The sequence below is a fragment of the Amphiprion ocellaris genome, chromosome 20, assembly GCF_022539595.1.
Source record: "Amphiprion ocellaris isolate individual 3 ecotype Okinawa chromosome 20, ASM2253959v1, whole genome shotgun sequence".
Classification (NCBI taxonomy): Eukaryota; Metazoa; Chordata; class Actinopteri; family Pomacentridae; genus Amphiprion; species Amphiprion ocellaris.
Genome location: NC_072785.1, coordinates 18,654,314 through 18,666,461, shown reverse-complemented (window position 1 = coordinate 18,666,461; position 12,148 = coordinate 18,654,314). Strand labels below are relative to the sequence as shown.

General features: G+C 38.1%; 1 long non-coding RNA gene across 1 annotated transcript; it reads left to right on the top strand.

Annotated features, from left to right (window-relative positions):
- The first annotated feature begins 240 nt into the window (after positions 1–240).
- On the top strand, positions 241–8,959 carry LOC129347733 (uncharacterized). Its single transcript, XR_008599987.1, has 3 exons — positions 241–328; positions 6,037–6,123; positions 8,799–8,959. It is a non-coding gene; the product is annotated as an uncharacterized LOC129347733 (long non-coding RNA).
- Positions 8,960–12,148: the final 3,189 nt, after the last annotated feature.

The following is a 12,148-nucleotide window of genomic DNA, read 5'->3' as shown; positions in this document are numbered from 1 at the left end:
ACAGTTTAGTTAGCTGCACAGCAACTGTATTAATACCTGCATCTACTGTGTATTATGTCTGCGGTCACAAATATAGAAACAGGCTGATATGTTGGCAGATGGAGACCTCTTTTATCCCTGCACCTGTGAAAGGATCATTTTAAACAACTTTATTTTTAAGTGATTCGCTCGAGAGTGACCTCTATGGCCACATTTGGTAATTACAGAATAGTGGCACTTAAAATTTCCCTCCATTTCCCAAGATTCTCTTTGGCCAGTGGCTCTGAAGACATCATCATTAGGTGACCTGACTGAGTGGAGTGGGAGCACAAGCAGACATGTTTCCATGGTGAGTTTATTTATTGTTTCTTTCTGATGATGAAACTTAGTAAATATTTACCTGTGAAGTGATAGGACAGTGTTACTTTGTGTTTTAGACCACGTGAGGGTATAAAAACTAAACATTTGAGTGTTTTCAACTGAACATAGGTGCGTCTTAATTGTCATGAATTGTAGTTTAACTTGTAAGAGGAAGATGGCATTCACTTGTTTTTCTCAAAAATTGCAGTCATGTTTTAAGTGAAGTTTTCAAGTTTTTTGCAGGGAATTTTATAGGATTTTACTGTATTTGTCATGTTTGCAAATATGACAAAACAGCAAAATTTGCACAAACGTAAGCCAAGTTAAGCAACTTTCCTTTTCTTTCCTGCCTGCCAGGGCTGCAACTATAACTGATCTGTTGATTATTTTAGTTGTTTGATCTATAAAATGTCAGAAAATGGTGAAGAATGTTTGGTTAGTGTTTCCCAAAGCACAAGATGATCTCCTCAAATGTGTCGAATACTTGTCCACAACCCAAATATGTTCAGTTTACTGTCACAGAAGAGTAATAAAAGCAGAAAATGTTGAAGTTTAAGAAACATTTTCCCTTAAATAATTGCTCAAAGTGATTAACTATCAAAATAGCTGCCAAGTAATGTAATAGTTTACAAGTAATTGACTATTTAATTAATTGTCACAGCTCTATTGTCTACTTTATATGAAAAAGCAGCATAGAGTTTGTCTTTTAGTAGCCCACATCACAGTTCAGGCCAGAATCCCTTATTTAATGTAAGAATAAACCACCTCAGGCCATCAGTTAGAGCACACTGAGATCCAGATTTGAACCAAACAGTGGCATTATGTAGACATAAGTGCAGCCATCATCTTTTTCTTGATGCTTTCACAACACCACAGTTATATCCATATTAAAAACACACCATCTACATTTGGTAAATGTTCTGAGGCGTGTCTGGAGGGCAGCGGCACAGAATCATGCCAGTGTTTTCTGCAGGATCACAGTGTCTCTTTGAGAATAGGACACCGACAGCACTTTTGACAGACTGTTCCACACCTATATAATATCCTAACAGTGGGAGGAAAAGAAAGCCACCAACAGTTCTGTGTTTGAATTGTCAAAGACAGAAAAGCCTGATGGGAGATGCAAATGAGTTTCACCTCCTGCCAGCAGCTTCCAGACAGCCGCATCAAACACTCATAAACTGCACTTTTTTGCCATACTACTTGATCCTTTGCAGGTTCTTGTACACACATAGACTTATATGACCTGCTTTCTGCTTTGCTGCATTGTAAACAATCTTCTTTCTTGCATTTTGCTTCACTTTCAGCCAGTTATTTTTTTTGCTACTTTTCCTATTTTAGCAGTCCTTATGGTGTCTCCCTGTAATGAAGCGACACACTGCATCAAGAAGTGGATATTAGTTATGGACCTAATAAGGAAGAGAGAGTTGCACAGTTGATACATCTGTTCATTTTCCTATAAAATAACCTAACTGCATGAATTTTTTTTTTTGTTTATTTTGCACATTATAGAATCAAATGTTGTAAGTAAATATTAGGATTAGGGACAGTTTTACCAACCACAGACATAGAAGCAGGAGTTATGGGGCAGAAATCAACAGGTGGCAATGTTTTACAAAAGAATGACATGAATTAAAGGATGGAGAAATTGTCTTTTATTTGCCAGCCAACAAAACCACACTCCAGGAACCCTTTACACCTGTCCTCATGTAATGCTGATTTAAAAAATAAGAAGAATAAGAAGAATCATCTTCATCATGCAACATACCAGAGCTGTGAAACTCAGAAAACAAGAGAACTACGTGATGTCAGTTACAATCCACGCTCATATTTTCTCACAGTGAATGAGCCAAAACAGCAGGAAGAGATTTTGTTTGTGGTACTTGGAGTACTAAGTTCTTTTGTTGCTGCACACAGACAGAATATTTGCTTTGCAAAAGACATTTTATGTCAGGGTTTTGGAACTAAACTGGTTTACAGTGTACAGTTGTGTTAGTTCACTGTGTCCACACTGGAGGGCAGTATGAGCCTGAAGTAAAGGATGGTTGTACTGGAGCAGCACCTTTTTCCATCCATGCATGTACTGGTATCTTCAGTTAATACTGGATTGCAGCTGGTGCCATGAAGGTTGAACTGTAGCAGATCAAATTTCTGTCATTTTACCTTAATTAGACCATAACAAGTCAAAGTGACCACAGAAAACAGTATTGTTTAGTTTGCGTAAACTATTCTACCAAAAACCACTTTACCAACACTGCACACCAAAGCTACAATTAGATGTTCTAATGATTAATCCTAAATATCAAGGTGTTCCTTTACATTATGTATTGAAGAACACTTTTCCTGCTCTCTGTCGACCTAAAGATTGCTTTTTGGTTTGTGAATGACAGAAAGCAAAAGGAGGATTACTTTGGAATATCAAATATTTTTTAATATATTTATGTTATGTTTCGTTGTGTAAAAATGTTAATGTATATGATTGTGTAACTGTATATGTAATGTAATATATGTAAGATATATGAATTTTTTTTCATAAATAGTATAAATGTAGAGCTCTTTCAGTTTTCTTTTACTGTGAATGTGAGCTATGGAGTCTGCATGTTAAATGTAACATTTTTTAAAAAAATCAGAACTAAATTTAAATAAAAATGCCTTAGGCTATTTACCATGCTGTATAATTATTAATATAACTTAACTGCAGGTACATATAATATATGTACAATCTAATGCTTACTAATTGGCTTCATGTGTTGTCACAACAGTGAAAACCTTAACTCACTCTCAGCCTGTTGCCATGGCGCCAAGATGATTGACAGCTAGTTTCTTTAAGCATAGATGCTGAAATGTAGCTTCCAGGAGGAGCCAGCTTGCAAGTATTGCTCGTTAAAATGCAGTGACACAGAGAGTATTAAAAAATGTACTGCATTACCTGCCAGGTACATTGTTTCTATACAAACACGTTTCACAGTTGCCTGGTCAAATACATTCAACATCTGTGGGGGTCAGAATTACTGTGGCTCATGGCAAAGTCCTTACAGCACTTATATTGTCATTGCTAGTGTAACTAGTAACGCTGAAGCTGCTCATGTTAACACCTGACAGCTGAATTAGCTGTGTTGGCAGTGACGGGTCAGACGGTTCTTATAGGGGTCACCAGGTTGAGACTATTACTCACACGGGGGGTGACACACACTCATCATTCTTTCATTCTTTGTCATTTTTTTCCTATTTGGCAAAAGACTATAGCCAAATAGTCCATTTTTGTTGGTTACTCAATTTTATCATTCACTCATGCAGGTAAAACTGCCATGTGGAAGTTCACCAGGAGGACTTCATAATGCAGGGCTCCAGACTAACTTTTTTCATAGGAGCACAGTGGCCCCTAACTTAAAATTTTAGGAGCACAAGCAGAAAATTTAGGGGCGCACACCAAAATCGACTTACAAAGTAAATATTCACATTTCCTCTCATTTTCACTGCATTACTGATAAATACTTGAACAATAACTGCAGAAACTGTAATGTTTTCAATTCACATTTTATTGTGCAGCAGTTGACACAACAGAACAAGAAAAGCACTCAGAGAGCGCAGTACTTCGCCAAGGCTGCTCAGTTGACGTATCATTTCCGACGGATGAAATCTTTAACAAAAAATGACCTTGTGCTCAGCACAGGCAGGTGTTATGCATGTGCATGTTATGTATGGATAGCGAATTGCATGTAAATTACTCTTATAAAGGTCTGTTGATCAGTTCATCACTTTTTGCAAGCCTTTGTTTTGCTAGTGTTAAAATAACCGTTCCTTCCATGCTTTCATTTTGAAGACGTATATTTAATGTTACGGGCTTTTATTTTGTCACCATTCCAATCTAACCATTAGAAGTGTTTATCTAAGAAGCGGTTTCTTGACATGACGAAGATGCTGCCAAAAAGTGAGAAAATTCACGTAAAGATGAAAGAAAACGGTTCCACACTGTTGCTGTCTATAAAAAGGATGTGTCTAAACTTAAAGGCACCTAGCTGCAATGGAGACAAGCTCTACGGTGTTTCCTGAAGAAAGGAGTGAAGGGCAGAAAGGTGAATTTGTGCTCAAAATAAGGCTGACGGCTGAAGGCTTTGTGAAACATCAGGAGCTTCGCCGCCATTCTCCCCCCAGCTCTCACACATTGGCCCACCTTCTTCTTCTTATGGAGTTAATGTCGGTTGGCAAAGCAGCTCATTTCATTACTGTTAACTACTGGGCTGAAGTGTAGAGCAGAAGTTTGGCAGCAACAAAAAAAATATTCAATAATAATTTTTAAAAATTTACTGGTCGCACATGCGCGAGTAGATGAAAATTTTACTCAGGTTTTAGTCGCAAAATGCGACCATTTAGTCGCAGTCTGGAGCCCTGTAATAGGTGTTTTGATGTAACCTTCACTTAATCTAAATATTCAATTAAGCTAATCTGAAACTATTCTAAATTATGTTTGTGTAATTACTCCACCAAGGAACGCCGCTGCGTACGTTTGTCCTTCCATCTGTCTGTGTGCAACATTACTTAAAAACGGAATAACAGATTTGGATGAAATTTTCAGGGAAGGTCAGAAATGAAACAAGGACCACCTGATTAGATTTTGGCAGTGATGCGGCTTATAGTCTGGATCCACGGATTTATTACATATTTCGGTATCATTCTGAGATAGCGGCACGGCATCGCTGTAACAATGACAAGTGAACGCTACGATGATGATCACATGATTGCGGACCTACTTCAAATCCAAACACTGCGGACTTATCAGGACTTTTCCGTTGGAAATCATACAACAACTAAGCAGCCTTCGTGGAGTACTGTGCTCTCTGACTGCTTTTCTTGTTGCTGATTACAATTTAAATGACACTAGGTTTAGGTTTTACCACCAGTACTTGAGTAGCCCTCTAGAACACTTTGCTATTGTTTGTTTGGTTTGGCCAGACTTTAGTCTATAGGGGCATGGTCACCTCTTGCTGTGCCCCTGTTGTTGTATCATGAAGACTGTGATTTGTGGTTGATAGGTTGAAAACAGTAATCAGCCTTTGAAGTTTACTGAACTTTCTGTTACATTAACTAGTAAGGGCTAAATGCCTTTACTAACTGCAGGACTGTTAGCAGCTTACCCTTATTTTAAGCTTAATTAACCAAAAATTTCCTTGAATTTCACAAAGCATGAAAGTTAAAATTGTGCCAAAGTTCTAATTTGTCCAGATGTACAGTGTGAATAATAACTAGATGGCAACTGGAATGTGATTTGTAACTTTGACGTTTGCAATTGATGCAAAAATTCTGTTTACTATACAGGGCTGTGTGGTCATGATTAACAGCATATGTTGGTGTGATGGTAAAAAGGTTCTAAATGTAGCATCACTTGGGACATAGTACCAAAGCAGTGGCTAAGATGGCTGACAGAAGTGACTTGGTAAGGTGTTGGGCCACCATGTGCCACCAGAACAGCTTCAGCCCACCTTGATATTAATTCTAAAATCTCTGAACTCTTCCGGAGGGAAGACCACCTTTCTTCCAATAGATATCTTCTCTTTTTGTGTTTTGATGATGGAGGTGGAGAGCACTGTCTGACATGTCGGTCCAAATTCCCCCAAAGGTGTTCAACTGGGTCAAAATCTGGCAGCCGCGAACGTTCTAACATGCGACTAACTTTCTTTTACTTTTCAAACCATTCAGTGACCCCTCGAAGCATGTAAATGGAGGCGCTGTCACCCAGGAAGCGACCACTCCCATCAGATAAAACCGTTCCATCGCAGGATAAAGGTGATCACTCAGAACAACTTTCTATTGATTTGCTGTGAGCCTTCCTTCTGATGGGACAAGTGCCAAAAAAGTTACCTTATCCAGTGAATAATCCAGCTATTTGCTAAGTTCAGAACAGTATTGCTGCAGCCTAATTAAAGATTAACTTTGGCTTGTTGTTTAAAATGCATGAATGGGAAAATTGTATAAAACTTGAGCAGCTACAGTGGGAAAATATAGTCAAGTATATAACCATTTAGACCATGTGTTCAAATATGTTTAATATTGATGTTAAAATATATAATCACATATGATCAAATGTAAAAACTCATAATCAGAAGGTTAAAATGAATCCTAATGCCTGAGAAAGATTCATGTGAAATACTGGGAAGCACAGCGGCTTGTTGCCTAACAAGTGAAATGTCAGGAAAGGCTGGTCGATGATAAACTCGTTTTGCAAGTATGACACAATCCTCTTGGAAAGTACCGAGCATGTTCACAAGATACGCAGAACAAAGATCTTGTGAGGTTTTAAGTAATAATTACTCGTTAAAACAGAACATGCAGAATCATAGGGTTGTAGGATAGTTCATGGGAAGGCAAACTTGTCTTCATACAGACTAATAAGGGGATTCTGTGGTGTAGATTGGGAACCATACTTAAGAATGTACACAACTTTTGATATCTCAGTTGCTCTCGAGATCAACTCGGCTTGTGCTTCCTGTGTAGTTTGCAGTAAAGCTACAAGTAGATCAAAGATGGTTAACTCTGCACCATTTCTTTTCAAGTGTCTTGGTACAGTTAAGTAGATGTGGTAGTGAAAAAATATGCCATATTACACTGCCATTATTGCAAATGAACAAAATGCTATTTATTTATTATTATATGTTCCTATACATATAATAATATAGTGTGTATAAAGTGGTGGAAAAAAGTTTTCGGACACCCCATGCATTTGTGAAATGTTGCATTAAGAATCACTCTTAGGTCTTCAAGTGCAATTTCTTTTAGTACAGTCACAGCCAAAATACTAAACAAATCCTAAAAAAAAATTTAAAACTGATTGGTTCCATGAAAATACATAAGAAATTTTCAGTATTGTTACATTTCGGTACCAGTGATCCTCTAATGAGGGTTGTGCTTTATATTAAAAGACAGAGTTTTTGTTGCCATGCTTCATGTCTATATAAAGCCAGCACATTTGAAAATTCTTCAGAGACAAAAATGACTAAAACCAGGAACCTAGCGCAGGAAACATGCCTGAAGATCCAGATTCTCAGCCAGGAAGGGTACAGCTGCCGCCAGATAGCCAGGAAGCACAGATGTAGCCCTTCAGCAGTTGGATACACTGCAGAAATACAGATGAACCAACAGCTTGAAAGACAAATCAAGATCTGGGCGTCCCAAGAGTTTCTTCAGCAAGAAATGACCGCATCCTGATCCGTATGTGCAGGAAAACCGCTGAATGACATCACAGGAAATTCAGCAGCAGTGGTCAAACCAAAGTGGTGTCCAGTGTTTCCCCTGCACTGTACTTGGCCGACTTTTAGATCATGGTTTAAAGTCCTACAAGGCTGTCAAGAAGCCCCTGATCAATGAGAGACAGAGGTTAGTCCAGCATCGTTGAACCCAAGATTCTGTGGTCAGATGAGTCCAGTTTCCACCTTTATCTTCCTATTGCTAATGTGAGGGTACGCAGGAGGCCAGCTGAAGCATTATCTCCAGCATGTACAGTACCTACTGTCAAGCATGGTGGAGGCAGTATCATGGTGCTGCTGATGTTGGTCATCTCACTGTCTGTGATGGCACATTGAACTCTGATAAGTATTGTGCCATTCTCCAAACCAACATGCTCCCTTCTGCACGTGCACTGTTCTGTCGAGGTCAAAACTGGATGTTTCAACAAGTTGATGCCCCTTGAACACATCCAGGACCAGTAGAACTTGGCTGCAGAAGCACAGTAACAATCCCCGGACATGAGCCCCATTGAAAATCTGTGGTGGATTATCAAAAATGTGTTTCAAAGCATGAACCAAAGAATTTAGAAGAATTGAAAACAGTAATTCAAGAAAAAAAGGACAAGATTACCCCTTAACAGTGTGAAAGCTTGTAGGGAACATGCCAGCCAGGATTAGAGTTCTACTACAAGCTAATGGCAGGACTACTAAATGTTATTTATATGATGTGATGGTTTATTTATTATTTGATCAGTTTTGAACACATTCTCTGTTATTTGTTGACTTTGATACCAACAATGTTTAGAAGTGACATATTGAAACTGTCAAGAATTTAGTTTTGTTAATTTTTCTCGTAAACAATGAACGAAAAAATATCATTTGTACTTGTTTGGGTCTGTTTAATGCAGCCACACCTTTTGAAACACAAACATGATTTTTCCACATTTCCACATTTCCACATTTTTCCATACTTCATGATAATATTTGAGATTGTGTAAAATTTTAAGGGTGTCCGAAAACTATTTCCACCCCTGTCTAGTGTATATTGAACTTATTTGAGTGATTTTGGTTGAATATTCATCCTCTAAACAATTTTTGTCAGTAACCTTTCCAGCAACATGAAGATTTCACCTTTTGAAGTCCTAATTTAGGACCGAGACCCTTTAATTACTCATCATGAAATATCTTCACATCATTTTTCACACTGTCTCCCTTTGTCTTGTTTTAAAATCCCTGCAGGAGTTGTAAAGTTGGCACCATGATGATTTGGTCTCTCAACCCTCCCAAGCTTCTGAAGCTTGAAGTTTAAGAGCCGGGCCATTTGATTAACTGGAATGGACACCGAAGTGAGGCTGGGCGTTTTATGGAACAGTACAGACACATACATCCACCACGCTCGTCTCTGATGAAGCCTTCTTTGGAGGTAAGCAGCCTGCCCCATGCTGCAGACGCCTTTAGTTTTCTTATGGAATACTAATTATGTTTGCATAATTGGTTTTAGTCATTTAAATGGGGAGCTTGTTAAATCTTTTCTCCCCCTGTTTTCACCTACAGCTAAATTTAGCTAACAAGGTCTGTCTGAATGTGAACTGCTTTGTTCCAAAAATGAGGCATTAGTAGTTTAGACTTCACAGTGCAGTGTCAATTGATCTTACATCTTGAAAGAATGAAGATAAAATTTTAAATGACTTACAACTGCTTATGTGATAAGCTGCAGGAATGTTTTTGTGCTCCGCTGATGAATAGCTTTGAGCAGCCTCCTTCTCTGTAATGGCAAAGAGATGTAAAAAATTGTGACATTTTGTTTTTAATTTCCTGTTGATTATCTGTGATTATGTGCTAAAACGGCAAACTTGCGCCGCTTTAGAGAGACAGAGTGAAAACGTAAAAGGCTGGAAATTAGAATCACCAAGAGAAAAGTATGGCCTGGGGAAAAGCATCATGTAATGTGCTTTTCCGTATCCACCCCGCACTCTCTCATTTTTGCCATTTGAATATACACAGAATTATTTACACCTTCAAGGCAACTCGACTGAACTGCACATCAGTCAATTAGTAAATCAGAAATTTTCTGTGATTCCAGTTTAGCGTGGAGTCCTTGGCTCCCTCTGGTCCCCCCCCCTTTTAGTCTCCCATCTTGACAGTGACAAATTACTCCTCTGCTGGGCGAGATTGAAAATTAAAAGCATTTAAAGTTGCTCATGCATTTATGCTAATGAGAAATTCAGATATGATTTGCATGCGAAAGAGGCTAGTCTGAGAACTCATCATTGCCCCCACCACCTCCAGCCCTGCATATCTTTAGGCTCTTTATTTTTTTCCCTTTATGTGTGAGCAAAGAAGAAAATGCAGTGTATAAACAGTGTGAAAATGTGACATTCTGTGTGGCTGTATTACATAGTGGGGATTGTATTGTTACCTAAGAGTGTCTTTGTACTGTATTTATGCTGCAGCCTACTATTGGCAGCCCCCTATAACCACTCAGGCAAATTGGGTCATTGTGTCTGGCGTTGTCACATCACACTGCAGGAAGAAACACAACCAACATAATGACATTGTGCAGTTACTGCTCATGCTGTCTCCTGTCGGCATTTGGATAGGGACTATTAAATACACTACGTACTTACTATTGGAGCATTGGCAAGGCAAAGTTTAAATTACCAACATAATTCTGTGGGCATAAGCGTCTAAAGTCTAATATTAAAATGTTTGTTCAGATGAAAAAAGGCTTTGTTTTTTGATAAACATGTGCAGAACACTTTGGAGCCGGAGGATTAAAATTCTGTGCTGATTTGTTTTCCCAGTAAGCTCCATCCATGTCTTCCTCTCAAAGTATCAAAGCGCACGCTTCTTTGAATTTGTTTGTTCCACAGTTACTCAATGATTGTAACCTTGGAAACAAGATGCATTAATGAAGGTGGAAAATGAAATGGGACTTTAATTTGTTTCAGTGTTCATAGCTAGGTGAAATGGATTAGCTTTGATTGAGGTGCGAGATGAAGAAGGAAAGCGCTGACATGACACTTGTATTTGTCATCATGTCATTTCAAGGAGGATGCTGCAGCAATTATGAATACGGGTACACAGCAATTAAAAGCGGTAGTATTCATTAATTATTTTCATATTCATTTTTCAGTGGCCGTTGAAATGATTGCCACTGCACACAGGCTTTCCAATTATGCTGCTTAATTAGAAATGTCAATATTAAGAAATAATTAAACTTGGGAATACATTAAGGTTGTCAGAAATGTTTAAAAACTTATGACCATCACTCAAATGATGTTTTCTCTAATGTATTTTGCAATGGATTGTAAATTAAAGATGAGATTTTGATCAATGTGTATGACTGGATAGTTACATGATCACTTGATCTCTGTGTGTTTTGTTTTTGTTTTTTTTTTTAAAGGCACTGCTCTTAGAAGCAGCAGCCATGTAGAGGTAGATAATGCAGTCTTACAGAGGTAAAGAAGCTGCTGACTTTAACTCCAGTGCTTTGAACAGAGGTTGACCGATTATCGAGTTGGTGTTCAGAATCTTTCTTTTCATTTTATTTTGTGTTACCAGTTCCACATGAAGTTATTCATTTGCAAATGTAGAAAATGCAACCGTAGCTCTAATACAGCCACGTCTTTCTATCTGTGGTCGCAAGCAATTTTGTATCCACAGCACTATCTGTGCTCAAGTAACAGCCGAACAACACTGATGGATAAATGCTGAAAAGCTCTCTTTAATGACACATATGTGAAGTGTGCAACTTTTGTGCTGGAGTTTGTATTATTCTCAGTTTTGACGCAAGGATTTTCATTTTTACTGCAAATGTACACTACCAGTCAAAAATTTGGACACACCTTCTCATTCAATGTTTTTTATTTATTTGTATTATCTTCTACATTGTTGATTAATACTGAAGATTAACACTTTTTTTTGTTCACAACATAATTCCATATGCATTGTTTTTTAGTTTTGATGTTTTCAGTATTAATCTACAATGAATGAAATAATTAAATAAAAACCATTGAATGAGAAGGTGTGTCCAAACTTTTGACTGGTAGTGTTTCTTGGCTCCAAGTATCAGTTATCGGCCTCCTTAATTTCAGACTATCAGCCCTGAAAAAACATGCTGCTGAATCACAAGCTTGACCCTCTTAGACCAGTTTCTGGCCTAACCTCTAGTGTCAGATATTTCCAGAAATAAATGTTAAAATCTGAGCTCTTTTTTCATTGTTGTTGTTTCACCAGAAGGTCAGAGTCTGACATACTCCTACCAAATTGTATTGTGTACTTACAAACTTGTTCTAATCACTTCTGTGCAGGGAAGTTTTCTTTCCTCCATATCGTGTCCTTCAGTGGCTGTTGAGTTGTTCTGTTTTGTCTCTCACTGCTAAAAGAATGAAGAGATGCTTGACTTGTGAGGTTTAGTTTTTTTTAATCTCAAATGACAACCCAGTTTTGAGCCACCTTTAATCAAAGGAATACATTTTCATTCTAATATGGATCTCACAGGTAGCTGCATATTGATACTAGTAGATTTAAGGCAGACTAATAATCAAGTAGAGCCATCACCTGTTGACTGCAGCGGAAGCTCGCTG